The sequence below is a fragment of the Lygodium microphyllum genome, chromosome 22 (assembly GCF_053477565.2).
Source record: "Lygodium microphyllum isolate KBCC chromosome 22, Lygodium_microphyllum_v1.1.10, whole genome shotgun sequence".
NCBI lineage: Eukaryota > Viridiplantae > Streptophyta > Polypodiopsida > Schizaeales > Lygodiaceae > Lygodium > Lygodium microphyllum.
Window position 1 is genome coordinate 24,890,528 of NC_141156.1, and position 15,322 is coordinate 24,905,849.

The window sequence follows — 15,322 nt, forward strand, 5'->3', positions numbered from 1 at the left end:
TTATGATAGATTTTGATTGAAATTATTTAGAAATGATCGTCTTTGGTTGTTAATATTGTAATCTATTAGAGATGCTAAAGATATAAGAAAATTTAGTCACATAATAATTTATACATAATTTAATAAAAATGATAAATTTTGAGATTTTTGTGGTGTGTATGAGGTTCTTGTGGAATAAAAAATGATATAAAATAAATTTTCTAGTACACATGATCAGTCCAAACTAGAAAATAAAAAAATCATATTTTATGCATAAATAAATAAGAAAAAATAAGAGAAATGGTTTTTTTAATTGCATTTCAAAAATAATCAAAAATAATATTTATGTGTCTGGATGTGTGACATGGTTGGAGCATGAGAGATGAACCTCAGCTCAACCTTATCTTTGTATTAAAGTGGAGTCTTTATCACTTTTATAAAGAAAAACACATAAAAAATGCTTCCTACACCTATCAATGCATGCATAACCTAAGTGGTAGGGAAAATGAGGGGTTTTGAGAGTAAGTAATTGTTGATAAGATTCAAAATTATGATCTTTTGTTGATGCATGGCATATAGGGCATTTACGGTTTAATTTTAATAGGGTCTTGCAGCTCTTGAGAATGCTCAATGCCAATCCTCAACAATGCAACATTATGTGTAGATTAAAATCATTGAAAGAAACAATGTTGATTTATAAATGATAAAATGCTCAAGTACTATGGTTTATACACAATTGCATTGCACGTAACTCATGGTATCATTACTGGATGCATTGCAATTGTATTCATGCATATAACCTATGTTGAGTATGTTAGATATCCTAAGCTGTAGGTTTAGATGATCCATTTCCTTGGGGACTATTTAGTGAGGAAAATATATATATCTCTTGGAACATTTGAAAACAAGAGTGGAGTTTGTGGCATACCTGCTATTTGTATTAGGAGCACATTGAGGGGCCAATCCCCGAGGTGTAGGAGAACCGCAATGGGGCTGTGGCATCAGCCGAGGGGTGCCTCCTATGTCTGTGCTTACGTGATGTTTTACACTGATATACGTAGGGACTTCCTCTGAGGATTGTACTGAGGAAGGCTTAACCATTGGATTACAATCCAAAACAAATGCACGAAATTTATGATAGAAGATAGGGCAATGTTGATTGGTGGATTTTTTACCTTGAAATGTGCTCAAAATTTTGCCAAAAAAATCCGCATTTCAAGAGAAATTTGAATCCTGTCGAAGGTAACAGAGGTAATTCGGTCAATTTTAAGTGGCAAGCTTCAAAAGTGCTTTGAAGACACACCAAGTGACGATTGCACAATTTGCATAATTTTTTTAGGTGTTGGATTGGACTTCTAAAAGTGGTTGGTGGTGGGTTACCCCGAGATGGTCAGACAAAAATTTGAGATCAATAATCGGAGGTCGGATAGTGAAATGGCGGTGCCCAAGGTGGAGGAAAAAAATTTTGTTGTTGTAAATGGTTTTTAGGTTAAGCAGGGTGACCCTTGGGGCCTCCCCCCTCAAAATTGAAACGTGAACGAGGGGGGGGGGCATTTTTTTAATGGCAAAGAAAAAAATGATTAGATTGGGGATGCAAGTGACAGAAGAATGGAGGGGGGGACCTATAAGCCATAGCATAGGGTCAATATACCCATGGCAATCAATGTCACCATCGAGATGAAGAACTTCTACACTCTAGAACTCTTTCCTTCGCCCATCTAATGGGTGCCCACACAAGAAGATTGAAATATAGTCTTTGTCTCTCGTCCCTCTTTCTCTTCCAAAAGGTGATTGACACGAGAGAAATCAAGAAAAAGAGGGGTTGAAGGATGCTTGTCCGGTGGTGATTGGATTGCTCCAAGATTAGGAGGAGGCTAAGGGAAGGTTTTCAGCACTTAAGAATGATTGTTGGTCGGTCTGTTGGTTACCCATAATGATTATCAAAAAACCTTCAACACACAAATAAGCGGTATGCTTCATTTTTATAAAGAAAATTTACTTGTTTTTGTTATTTGATGATCTAGATAAATTCATATGGAATGAAAATTTGTTTGAATATTTTTTGCACCATGATTGAGGGAGGTACATAAAATAAATGTAGAACCATAATGATACATTATCGTGATAATTAAATTACAATCCGAAAAGTGCTTTTTTAGAGGGAAAATGAAGATTTTGTTGGTTTCGGGTGAAAAAATGAAATTCACATGGGATAAAATTTTGATAAAAACTACATTTCAACTATCATAATCAGTCAAGAATCATAGATTGGAAAATACCCTATTTTTATGAATGAATAAATAAAGAAAAAATGGAAAAATAAGAGAAAAATGGGTTTTTGTGCTTTAAAAATTAAGGAAAAATACGATGAATGTTTGTGAATGTTTAAGAAGGCTAAGTTATGAGGATTAAGGCCTAGTTAAACCTTGTTTTTAATGTTTTAGTGTATTTTTATCGCTTTCCATTTTAAAAATGGCATACAAATGAATCTTGAATCTATGCAATGTAGCAAAACCTAAACTGTTAAGGGAAAAAGAGATTGTAGAAATGAGAGATTGCTAGAAATACATAAAATTGTGGCTCATTTGGTTTATGCATAGCATATAGGGGGATAAAAATTTAACTTTAAAGAGGCTAGTAGCATGAGAAGACTCAGTACTAGTCTCTAACAACATCGCAATAACGAGTAGATCGAAAATCATTAAAGTATTGTCTTTGCACACCACATGGCTGATTTCAAATCATAAAATGCTTTCGCATAATGGTCATACACTTCTACATTTTGCATGCCACATGGTATAAAACCTAGATGCATAGACTTGATTGACTAATAAATGACCAATGTGGAGTGTGTAAGGATACCCTCGTTGTAGGCTAGACGATCGTTTCATGGGAAAAGTGCTTGGTAAGGAAATATTGAAGTCTCTTGGATTGTTCAAAATCAAAGAGTGGAGCTTGTATCTTTGTTCTTTATGTTGGAGCAGTGCATCAAGGGACCAATCTGCAAGATGTAGGGGTGGATATAACCAGATGGCAATTACAGAAGAAGACAAGCTTAAAACAATGTTTATTACTGTCTTTCATACCTTTGCATACCATGTGATGGCATTTGGTTTATGTAATGCACCTGGTTCATGGTAGCAAATAGTAGACAAAACCTTTGGTGACATCTCCCCCAAGGAGTTGAAAGTATTTATCAATGACCTGGGGACACCCACCATAAAGAGAAAGACAATTGATTATTTTGCAAAAGTGTTTTGAGTGTTGCAGACAATTCTGCATAGCTCTTAATCCACGAAGTGCATCTTTGGGGTGCCTTATGGGCTATTGTTAGGTCATGTGGTTATTTCGGTAGGGATCCCAACAATTTACCTTGAAAAGATCAAGGTCATAGATGCCATGAGTCTGCTACGCATTCTGAAAGAAGTGCATAGCTTTTTATCATCCATAGGGTATTATCAACGATTCATAAATGCCTTGGCAGAAAGAACCTTGCCATTAATGAATTTTTTGTCCTTTAGTTATCTATTTGAATGGAATGGAGTAACCCTTATATAGCTTTTAATGATGTGAAATAGGAGCTAATAAAAGCACCAGTTTTAAAAGCACCTAAAAGGGCAGAAGTATTGCATATATTTTTAACAGCCACCATGCATAGTATTAGCTGCTACTTATTCTAAATCTGGGAGAAAAAGTGGTACCATATGAGCACTTTTGCTATCGAAAGTTGGGCATATCAGAAATGAACTACACCTATATGGAGAAATTGTGCCTTGCAATGGTATTTGAAACTAAAAACTTCAGGTACTGCATCCTCTATGAGAAGGTAGTTTTGTATATGAAGGCAGAAGGGCTTAGATTATTGATGAACAAGTTATAGTTGCTCGACCTTTAGCAAAGTGGTTAATCACTTTGCAAGAATTTGATTATGAGATTAGAAGTAAGCCACCAAAACTGCAAGGTATTGTGGAATGCCTTGTGGATTTTGGGGAGCCAAAGGAGACTTTAGTTGAAGGAAGTGATATTGAGAAAATTTTTAAAATTGATACGGTGTCTATTCCCTTCTAGTATGCTGCTATAACGCATTATCTCTTGATAGGAGAGGCTAGAGCCAGTTTATCAAAATCAGAAAAGAGGAAAATTAGACAGCATGCATTTAAATTTTCTTTTATCTTCGCAGTAACACTATATTGGTAGGGGGTTGATGATATCTATCACTGATGTGTGATTCCTGAGGAGGTTCCATTCATTTTGGAAGAGTGCTATGAATCCGCTTGTGGAGGGCATTTTGTTGGACAACTGCTGACGATCCAAAAAGCATTAAGAGCTGGATATTGGTGGCTGTCCATTTTTTAAGATGCCTTTGAGTATGTTAAGAGATGTAATACTTCTCAACTGCATGGTAGTAGGGAGAATAGGAAGTGACCACTTACTCTGATTTTGGTTATACTTCCATTCAAGAGGTGGTGCATCAACTTTGTGGATCCTATTACTTCATTATCCACTATGCAAAAACCAATATATTATCATGACGACTGACTATTTTACAAAGTGGTCAGAAGCATGAGTGACGAGGAGGGACGATGCAAAAGAGACTACTAATTTCCTATTAGAGTAGATTATATGTTGATTAGGTCCGCCAAAAAAATTAGTATTAGACCGTGGAACCCATTTTCTAAACAAGCTGATTAAAAGCTTGACTGAAGCATGGAAAATTAAGCACAACAAGACAACTTATTATAAAGCACACGAAAATGGACAAGTCGAAAGTACTAATAAGCAACCTTAGTGAAGTTACTATATATATATCCTCTACACCACGTGTGTTCAAGGCCTATTTATAAATATCCTTTTATGTGAAACTTTCCTAAATAAAACATAACCCTTTTCTATTCAATCTGTAAAAAGTCCCTTTATATTATACCATTTTGTATACAAAAAATGTATAAACATTGTATTTTAAAAATACCTTATTTTGAACCGACGTGATGCACACATATATGTTGAGATATTTGCAATCACACCTACTTTAGTCCCTTTGTGAGAAGTAGTGAGGGCTCAGGAATCCCATATGCACAGTAGGAGAAAGTACCACCACTCAATTCCTATAAAGCATTGTACTTGCACTCTTTTTCTAATGCAATGATAGTACTCTTTTCTTTCTAGTAAAGTGTCATGTCACTGTCAATACACAAGATTGTGTTTATGAGTCCAAGTCTCAATCTTAGAACCTAATTCACTTGTGTAACAATTTGTCCTAGTCAGGGTCAATGTCTTCATGAGTTTCTTTTCTCTCTTTCAACCTCCATAGCTTCTGCATTTGCCATGCTCTAGATCCTGTGTATTTCACATGGTATCAGAGCTCAATTGAGCATGGCTCAACTCTTCTTTCACTCCTCTCAGCTCCTTTACATCTGTTCTCAACTGAGTTCGAGTATTGGACCCTATCTCCAACTTCATTTGCATTCCTATCTTCAATGAAGCTTTCATGGCAGCCATAGACAACAGCATCCTGTCAGTTTGAAGCTTTCATATCTCTCTCCATAGGACAAATCTCTCTAAACTTCCTTCTGGAGAAGTGTTTCTCTACTTCCAAATATCCTTCTTGGCACCTCAATGATTGAGATTGGGCAACTATAGCTTCAACATTGCCTCTTTTCAGAGTTGCTGCCATAATTGTGTGTGTGGACAGCACCTACCTACCTCTGTTGGAGTAGCCATATCTCATCAACTAGGCCATATCTCTTCAAGATTTCTTCTCAAGAGTTGTTCTTCAGGTCAAGATGCAAATTTTTGGCACAAAATTCAAGGAGATTGATGCACACCATGCCCGAAATTTACATTTTTCCAAATCTAGGCGCAGTTTTGATAGTGACTACTTTGAAGGCTTAGATATCTCAACTCGAGCATAATGAGTACAAACTCTCTTAGGGCGAGTTAGATCCATTAGTAAGGGTCCTCTATCTCAAAGGGTTTGAGTAGGTTCAACTTGTGGAGTGCGTGGGAGCTCATTTACCAGTTGCTAGTCCCTGTTTTGACAGGACAGCCATAGCCACTTACCTTTAAACTCATTCACTCTTGATTTTCTTTCTCCTGCCACTTAAACCAAGCCAAGGCCACTCTAATCTAAAATTTGCAGTAGGTATTCAACCATCAAATCAGCAAGGAGAAAAATCTATGAAGAGTTTTTTAAGATCATCAAGTTAAACTCAAGCAACGAACATCAAATTTCAAACCAGTATCTTTTGATACTTCACTGCCATTGCTTGTGTCTTTTGACACATACAAAGATCAACTCATTCATGGTTATTCTCAATCATTTGAAGCTAATTTGCTGCTAGTCTCTCAAGTCAAACATGGGCAAAGATTCTCCAACTGCTCGTTTCAAAGGAGTCGGGTTTCATACCTGGCAGACCCGCATCAAATTGATCTTGATGAAGAAGGGCCTCTGGGCCATTACCACTTGAAAAGAAAAGAAGCCTCGTGATGCGGATCTTGCTGTCACTTGGCAAAAGAATGATGATAAGGCTCAGGCCATTATCAAACTGGAGCTAGATGACAGCTATATCCACTATGTGGATAACTGTGAGACCTCACAGAATACATGGAAGAGACTTGACACCTTGTTCGGTGGACAACCTAAATCATCAAAGTATGGTCTCCTAATTGAGTTTTTCAGGCTTGAAATGAAGTCCAGCACATCACTTGCCATACATCTAAATTACATGGAAGGACTTCTAACCCAACTTGCAGGAATCAACATTAAAATGGAAGAAGATGTTTGCATCGGTGTTCTACTTAAGAGTTTGCCTCCAGAATATAATAATGTATCAACAACTTTAATCAACATGCCAAATCCTAAACTTGTTGATATCCAGGCATCACTATTAGAGGAGGAAAAGAAGCTAAAAACTAAGGAAGAACCAAGTACCTCTAGAGATGAGCATGCATTATATGTTGGCAACAGATACAAAGGCAAGAAGGATTAGCTCTTCTGTGACTTCTGTAAAAGGACTAAAAACACCGAGAAGTTCTGCCACGCTAGAAAGAGGTCCCAAAAGGCCTATCTAGTTGCAGTCAAAGAAGAAGAAGAAAATGGAGCAAAGGAAGAAGAATAAGAATAAGAAGACCACCAGGAGAAGGACAAACCTCATCAATCCTTCTATTCAGATATACTTTTTTAGTTTTGTATTTCCTAGCCCTAATGCCTCAAACATAAACTTGTAAACTCCTCAATTATCCTTGTACTACAACCTATCCTAGAGAAATTTGTAGACTAGCTTCCAAAGAGGATCAATGATCATTGAGAAAGACACTCCTAAAGTGTTAATCACCTTCTTGACATCGAGGATCTCTTTAGTCTGCTTCTGTAACAACTTAGGATCTGTTCATTTGTGAATAATTGTCTAGCTGTGACAAAGGGTTCCTCTTTGTAGGCCGCCATAAAGGTGACAAAGATTGTCATAATGAGGATCTTACTCATCCTCATTAAAGTGAAAACTAATATTCAATTTCAATTTTGTTCAAATTTTGATTACTTCCCTCCATTTTCACTCTCTTCTTTCGTTCCCATCCTTATTAGTTTCTTCTTTGTTTTCCTTCTTATTTCTAATTCACATAGTTTTTCAATCCAATCTTCTAATCACATCCTTAGCTATGGATCTATGTAGCTCTAGTAAAAGGCCTCTCTATCATCTTCATATTGAGTTGGATAGTGAGTATGAACCAATAAGGAAGAGAACAAAACGCATTACTATTATAGAGTCTATGAAACATACACTCAGGTTAAAGAGAAAATAAGAATCTTGATCTTTGCTTAGATGGTAGGCTATATCTCGAAGATCCTAGCAAAAATAGCACTCCACCTTTCTATAATAGCTCTTCATTGTTGAGGTTCATTGGTGATGGTTAATATGGGTTTCTAGGATATACACGTAACTTGGATGTAGAAAAGGATGTCCTCAAATCGAAGAACCATCTTTTATCAAAACATAACAATGAGTTACGACAAAAGCTAGAGGGCTAACAACAAAGGATTCATTCATTGGAGAAACGTATCAAATCTTATCAGCAAAAGAAAACAATTTTAGGCCTTTGAAATCGATAAAAAGGCTCTTAGAAATATCGAGAGTCTCACCTGAGGAGGAGGTGGTTGTAGTAAAAGAATCCAAGCAATAAGGTACATTTTTTTCCACTTTAAAATATGAAATATGACTTTGTTTATAATTAATTGTATAGTTTTGTGATGCTGATTTTGTTTAGGTCTCTTCTTTAACTGAATGCAAGTGAAAGATATTCTTTGAAATCATCTTAGTTTTATTATCATCTTCTTCCTTCAATAGTTTTAAAAGATATTTTGGAGAGGAAGAAATTTAAAAAGGAAAATAAACAATTCTTGGGGTCATTTATAAAGGATCATTCTTTGGATATTGAGTTAGTACAGAAGACACTAGATAATATTGGTATCAGTCGATATGCTTATATATAACTTTTCTAGCTTTTGCAGTTAAATATGAAGTAAGGACAAGTACGTAATTGTGTAGGCCTTCTATGGTTAGAACTATTAGACAGAGAGTGAATAACAAAGTGATGAAGATTCTAAGTGAGCCTTTCCATATCAAGGCTAGCTTCAAGGGCAAGAAAAAGGAAGTTGTATTCAATGAATTTGACAATATTTTTCTTGACTTTCCCACCCTACAATGTTTAATGATTAGATTATATGACTTGTCACTAGAAGAGGCAAAAGAAGTGGCTCGATTTGTGGTTAAACTTGATGAAAATGAGATTCTAAAATGTACAAAACTAGAGAGGGTCTCTATAACCTTGATAAATAGAGCACTTTCATCAGATCATTGCAATCATTCAATGTCAATCAAAACATAACATCTGGTAATTAGGAGCATTCGAAGTAGATACAAAGGATTTTGATATATTGTATTGGGTTTTTTTATCGAACACCAATACCTGATGTTATTAAGAGACAACAAGCAAGAGAAGGGCTATTTGTTGAAATATTTGGGAGCTATAAGATTGAGTGGCACATAGCTAGTGACTTGAAGACACTTAAATGTATATGCAATGTATCAAAGGGAGCACAAGGATCCACAGTTTAAATGAGTCCTAGATATTCCTTTAGTGAATGCCCATATCTGTACACTTCATGCGCTTTGTAGGATAATTGAAAAGCTTGTTCATCTTTATATAGGAATTACATGGAAGGTGAAGCCATCATCAGCTAGAACACATGCTATAACAAAGATTGAAAAAGTCTTATCGGCAATTGGTTTGGATGGTGGTAATGTTGTTATTGAACCACATCTTCAAAAGTCTAAGGATGGAAATTTTGTCCTCAAAAGGCCATCTATTGGTGGAGTGAAGGCTAGAAGGTTCCTAGACTTTCATGGGAGACTTGGAAAGATAAAATCTAGAAATGGTGGCTCAACTATTAGATACAATCAGTGGAAGTGCCCATATAATGCAGTTAAGGATCATGCTGATAATGGACAAGCTCGAAATAGAAAAGTCAATGTTTGGAAAACACTAGACAAAGTATTCTTTTATTGTGATAAAACTGAGTGGAATGATTTTGATCTCAAAGACTTAAAAAACCAATTGAACCTTTTTAAAAAAAGTCAATGACAGAAGCTTGGAGCAATCAACATTTCACTCACTATATGATAAGAAGTTTGCATATGTATGTCTCTTTATTGTCTGACTCATATACGGTTTTCTGATTGAATTTCTTTATTTTTTAACTATGGAGCATATTTTATACAACCATGCTCCATATTTTATCAAGAAATATGGATCTCTATCTATTAGGTCAACCCAAGGTATGGAAAAATCACATTATCAAGCAAGAACAAAATACTTTAGACACACAAGACATGGAGGTGGAACATTACAAAGCAAAAAGTTTATTAGAAGTCGTTCAAAGGTTCTACAGGAAAAATTGGCACAACTTGAAGCTCAAAGACACAACCGCATCATGTAATACATCATCTTTGGTAAGGACTATATCCACTATTACCCAAATAAGAAAAGAGGGATATTTAAAGTCTTGTGCAAAGCAAAGATATTCATAAGGTTATAAACTAGACAAAGAGATGGAAAAAGATGGGTTTCAAGAAACCCTTATCATCTTTTAGTCTGACTCTGTTGCAGAAGAGTCTTTAGTTTTCAGGGAATTCATTGGGTCCTCTAAATGAATCATTTGTCTCATTCCACTCGATGAGATCTAGACATTTTAAGAATTCTTGTTTCCTATAGCCTAAAAGGAGCTTCAAACTCTTGGCATCTCCTACATGGGAGATCAAATAAGAGTCAATAACTCCAAAGTAATCTACCTAGATCCATTGTATCCAAGCATGAAGCCAAAAACTCTTATAACTTCTTTCTTCTCCACCAAAATTATCTTCTCTGAACCTCTATTGAAAGCTTGGGATCTAATCACCTTGGAGATAGCTTTCTAAGCCAGTATTGGTAAGCTTGGAGAGCTTGATAACCTACTATGATAAATTGTAACTGTTTGATTATTTAAGCTTCCAATATAATGACCAAGGCCTTGACTTTTTCCAAGCTTCAATTTTCTTGAGCCCTTGGCTCTTCCAAGAAACTTGTTTATATCTTCAATTTCTATCTGCACAATAAACTACAATAGTATGAGATGTCAGTAGATAAATATCCAATAATATTTGCCTATAATGCGTAACATACTCTAATATAAATCACAATGGATATCTTAGGATTATCTTTTATACCTTAGGGTTTTCATCTTCTTCAAGAAGACTATCATCATATAGATTTATTGAACTTTTTGGTTTCTCCTCTAATGGAGACTTCAGTTTCTCTTCATATCCCATGTTATCAATACCAAGTCTCTTCTGAATATGCCTTTTCATATTCCAGAATCTAATTTATACAAGAAAGCAAGGCTATAGAGATATCTTGAAAATTCTCGTCCTCAACATCAAGAGTTGCTAGAAATTCCTCCTTATAACCTATAAAATTCTTATCACTCTGACCCCATGCTGCAAGGATTGCCAAGAAATAATCTTCTCTAAGATAAAAAGGTGTTGAATATCATTTAAAAATGCATATCTCTTTTTGCTGATAAGATAATTGGGAAATGTTGGGACACATGCAAGAGGTCCTTTTTCAATCTGTGCACTAAACTCTATCTCATTTTCTTCCACTTTTGTAATGTTCTCACTTTTAAACAAAGCAACATCAAATCCCTGCACTAACCGGTTCTCAATATCCTCCTAAAACATTTTCCCCTTCTCTTCAATCTCTTTGTCTTTGCATGCAATATCCTCTATCTTCTTCTCTTGTATTGTATATGAAGAACAACTATCCATGTATTGAAGATATACAAGAAATCCAACATCCTTCTTTACAAGAAGACATTGATGATGATTCTAATGAAAAGGGTAATCTACTATCCACTTCTTGAATTCCTTATCAATAAGGCTAAACCTTGTATGCAAAGTTATTCTAGCAGCATTGGTAGCTTCCATTATATTGTTATAATGGACAAGTCCCTCAATCTCTAGGCCTTCTACATGTCTATCATAGAACTCCCTCTAATCCTTCAGTTTATCTTCAAGATCCTTCAAGAGCTCTTATAAATCAAAGGGAACATTGAGCATATCTCTTATATAAATAAATATAGATGAATTTTCAATTGTATGAGGAAAATCAAAGAGCTTTTCATCACAAGTATCCTCAAGATCCTCCTCCATTTCTTTCAAAGAAAACTTCCTTTTAGTCATCTTGATCACTCACAAAAAAAAATCTAGAGAAAAAAAAAATAGGGGCATAATATACTAATCCACATCTGCTTATATCTAGAAGACTAAAGAAAGATTGCTAAAAATTTGAAGTCCAAACCTACAAGGCACAGTTTTTTGAATTTTGACAAATTTTAGATGTTTGTCATGCTAGAGAATTAGAAATGCAAGATGAATGAGGTGAATTTGAACTTTATGCAATAGAGAAAGCCAAAAAAAATCCATGTCTCATCAATCAAATTTTGTTATACATCCACGACTCATAAAACACAAAAACTATGATCCAAACCGCTTCACAGTTCATAAAATCATGTTTCACACATCACTTGAAAAAAAACCTAACGATTTCCCATTTAAAATATCCAAAATAATTATTAAAAACAATGTATCTAGAACAACAAAATCCCATCGTTTGCAAACGTCATGTTGCCTCTTATGTTGTCCCTCAAGGTGAGCTCTTGATAATTTCAATGAAGTATTTGACATTTTCCAATGTGAGAATATCATTGTTTTTTCCCAAACTATTCAAAATCATAAACTCTAAAGGAAAGACCTAGCTAGGGGCAATTGTGTAGAACTAGTTTCATAATATGAAATAAGTTTCATAATATCTAGTTCCATGAAATGCGATAAAAAACTTTCGAAATTACATAAAATTAGGAAAAAGTAATTTCTAATTTTCATTTTTCATGAAACGCAAAAATATACTTTCAAGTCAATTAAGAAGTTGTAAAATCATGTTTCATATGTCTATGAATCATTTGATCATCTTGAGTACCTCAAAATTCAGGTTAAGAGGGAAAGAATGACAAGAAAAAGTTTCCTACCTGAGATTTGTTGTCCCTGCTGCTGAGAATAAATGGTCTATTGTTAGAATATGTTTGGTAAAGCTTACTATGCTTCCAAGATAAAATAGCTCAAGACAAGATACGTTGAAGACCCAGCCCTGAGTGTCATGCATGCATATATATATATATATATATATATATATATATATATATATATATATATATATATATATATATATATATATATATATATATGCCAACGATTGCCGTACGTTTGTCCAAGATGCAATAATTTGGAGGAGCTAAAAAAAAGAAAATGCTAAGAATTATCTTGTACCTCTAAAGAAGGAGCCATAAAAGCGCAATCATTCCAGAAAATAAAGTTACACATGGCACAAATTCCCATGCGAAAATGTCATTCTTGTTGCACGTCTGAAATTAATTATGCATTAGGATAGCCACACGTGTAAACCAACATACTTTTAAACCAAAATCTTGAACCTCAAAATAGTTTTTTCGAAGAAAAAGCTCTTTCTATGCTCGATCACACCGACACAAGCTCAATAAGACACAATCCAAAGTTATTCTTCAGTACAAGACGACTAAAGAAGGTTTCCTCACCCATCTTATGCACCGAACCTTCGAAAATGTAAGTTCTTGGACAATTTTAAGGTTACTCCACAACACTTGCCAAATCTTGCTAAACTATACCAAAAAAGGCCTGACATATAAAACGTGATTACTCATGATCTTCCAGTCGACAACAATTCATTCATATTTCATACGTGACTGAGAATGCAAGTTTCCTGCAATGGAATTTTTTTCGCTAATGAAATTTTAATCATGGCACCTCCTATGGACAAGACTTCTTTTGCATTTCATACGCCATTGGAATGCAAGTTTCTTGATATACAATTGTGGCTTGTAAAACTTCATGATAATAAGAGGTTCTATTCTTAGGATACTTTTTGATAATAACATGTTCTATTTTCAGACGTGTAAAATGGGAAAAGGCTTCTTTCATGTTTCATAAAACTCTGGAGTGCAAGTTACTTGATATTAAATCCTGGCTTGTAAAACTTCATGATAATAAGATGTTCTATTTTTAGGATATTTGTTTATAATAAGATGGTCTTTTTATAGACTTATAAAACTTCATGAAATTAATTATATTTGATTAAGTATGCATCCTAAAAAGGAGTGACGTGTGAAATGAGAGAGGTGTTTGTTTCTCTTGTCTAGAAGGAGTCCTCGTGTTTCATACGTCTTTTGTCTGCAGTGTTTCATTCAAATTGAAGGTAGACTATGTGATTAGTGTTTGTTTGCTACTAGGTGATTTTAGATAACATTATGTAAGAAATTTGGAGATCTGTCTTAATTTTCTTGTGTTATTTGTTTTCTTTGATGTTTCAGATGGCTAGAACAAAGGCCACTAAGAGGAAGTAGAAGGTTGATCCTACAGGTCTTGCCTCAAAGACCCATCGGTCCTCTAAGACTTCCAAACTTAGAAGGAAATCAATGCCAAGGAGAAGGTTCTCACAACATGTTAGGTGCCTTAAGGAGATTAGAAGTGAAATGAAGGCTTTGAGTAATGCAATTCCAGAACTATCTTTTCAAAGGCTTGTTAGAGAAATTTGTGACAAGCATAGCCTTGATAGTTTTAGATGGACTAGGGCAGCTCTCAACTGCATTCACGAGGCTATAAAATATTTTTTAATTAAGTTTTTCCAAGATTCTTATATCTGTGCTACTCATGCACATAGGCTTACCCTTATGGATAAAGACATGATAATTCTCAAGAGATTGAGTTATAGGTTTTCAAAGGTCGTTGAGTAAGAGTCCCCCTTTCTCATGTGAAGGCTTTTAATATTTTAAATGTCCCTCCATATAGAAAAATAAAAAATGATCCAAGTCTTAAGGTTGAAGATGTCATCCATGAAAAGGACACAAGACAACATGAGAAAGAGGAAAAGGCCAGAGAAGAGCAGGCAAATAAATGGAGCTAGTATAAAAGAAAGAAGAAATAAGAAAAGGAAGAAAAAAAACCCCATCATTTGAAGAGGAATTATCTACCCTTCTTGAAAGGGTTGACCCTAAGGGCTTCAATGTTTTTTGCTTTTTACTTGGTGATATTAACAAAAGATTTGATATGTTATTTTTGGACTCTAACTATGTTCAAATTCTCAAGAATAAAGTAAGAGAAGTGAATGACTCTATTCTTCTTGTTGGGATGAGGTGTAGTATACCAAATTTTATTTTTACTCACTATATTTTTCTAGTAATAGAATTTTATGTTGATGCTTACTATCTCCATTCCTTTGCTAGGTGTGTAATGCATGAGCTCCCCTTTGATATACAACAAAAGATTGAGGTTCTTGATCCATCTATCTCATATTGTATGAGGAGTGAGCTTGATGCAAGTGCATTTGACCATTGGTTCAATTCAATTGACTTTTGAAACTTTGGAGGTTCTTCTAATTTCATACAATGAAAAGTAAGTAATTTGATATTTTGTTAGATTTTTGAGGTATTGTTTTGCTAGATTATTGAAATATTTTTGTTTTCAATTCTTATTGGAGCCTAATAGGAATAGGGATCTCCTTGATATTTTTTTCTTTCTTTTGTAGATACTCTAGATATTTTGATCTTTCTTTTGTAATTACTCTAAATTTTATTGCCTTTTTGGTACATAGCTATAAAAAGATTGATTGAAGTGCTAGAGAAAAAGCTTCCCATGCCTTCTGACTTACTTGCAACAATGTA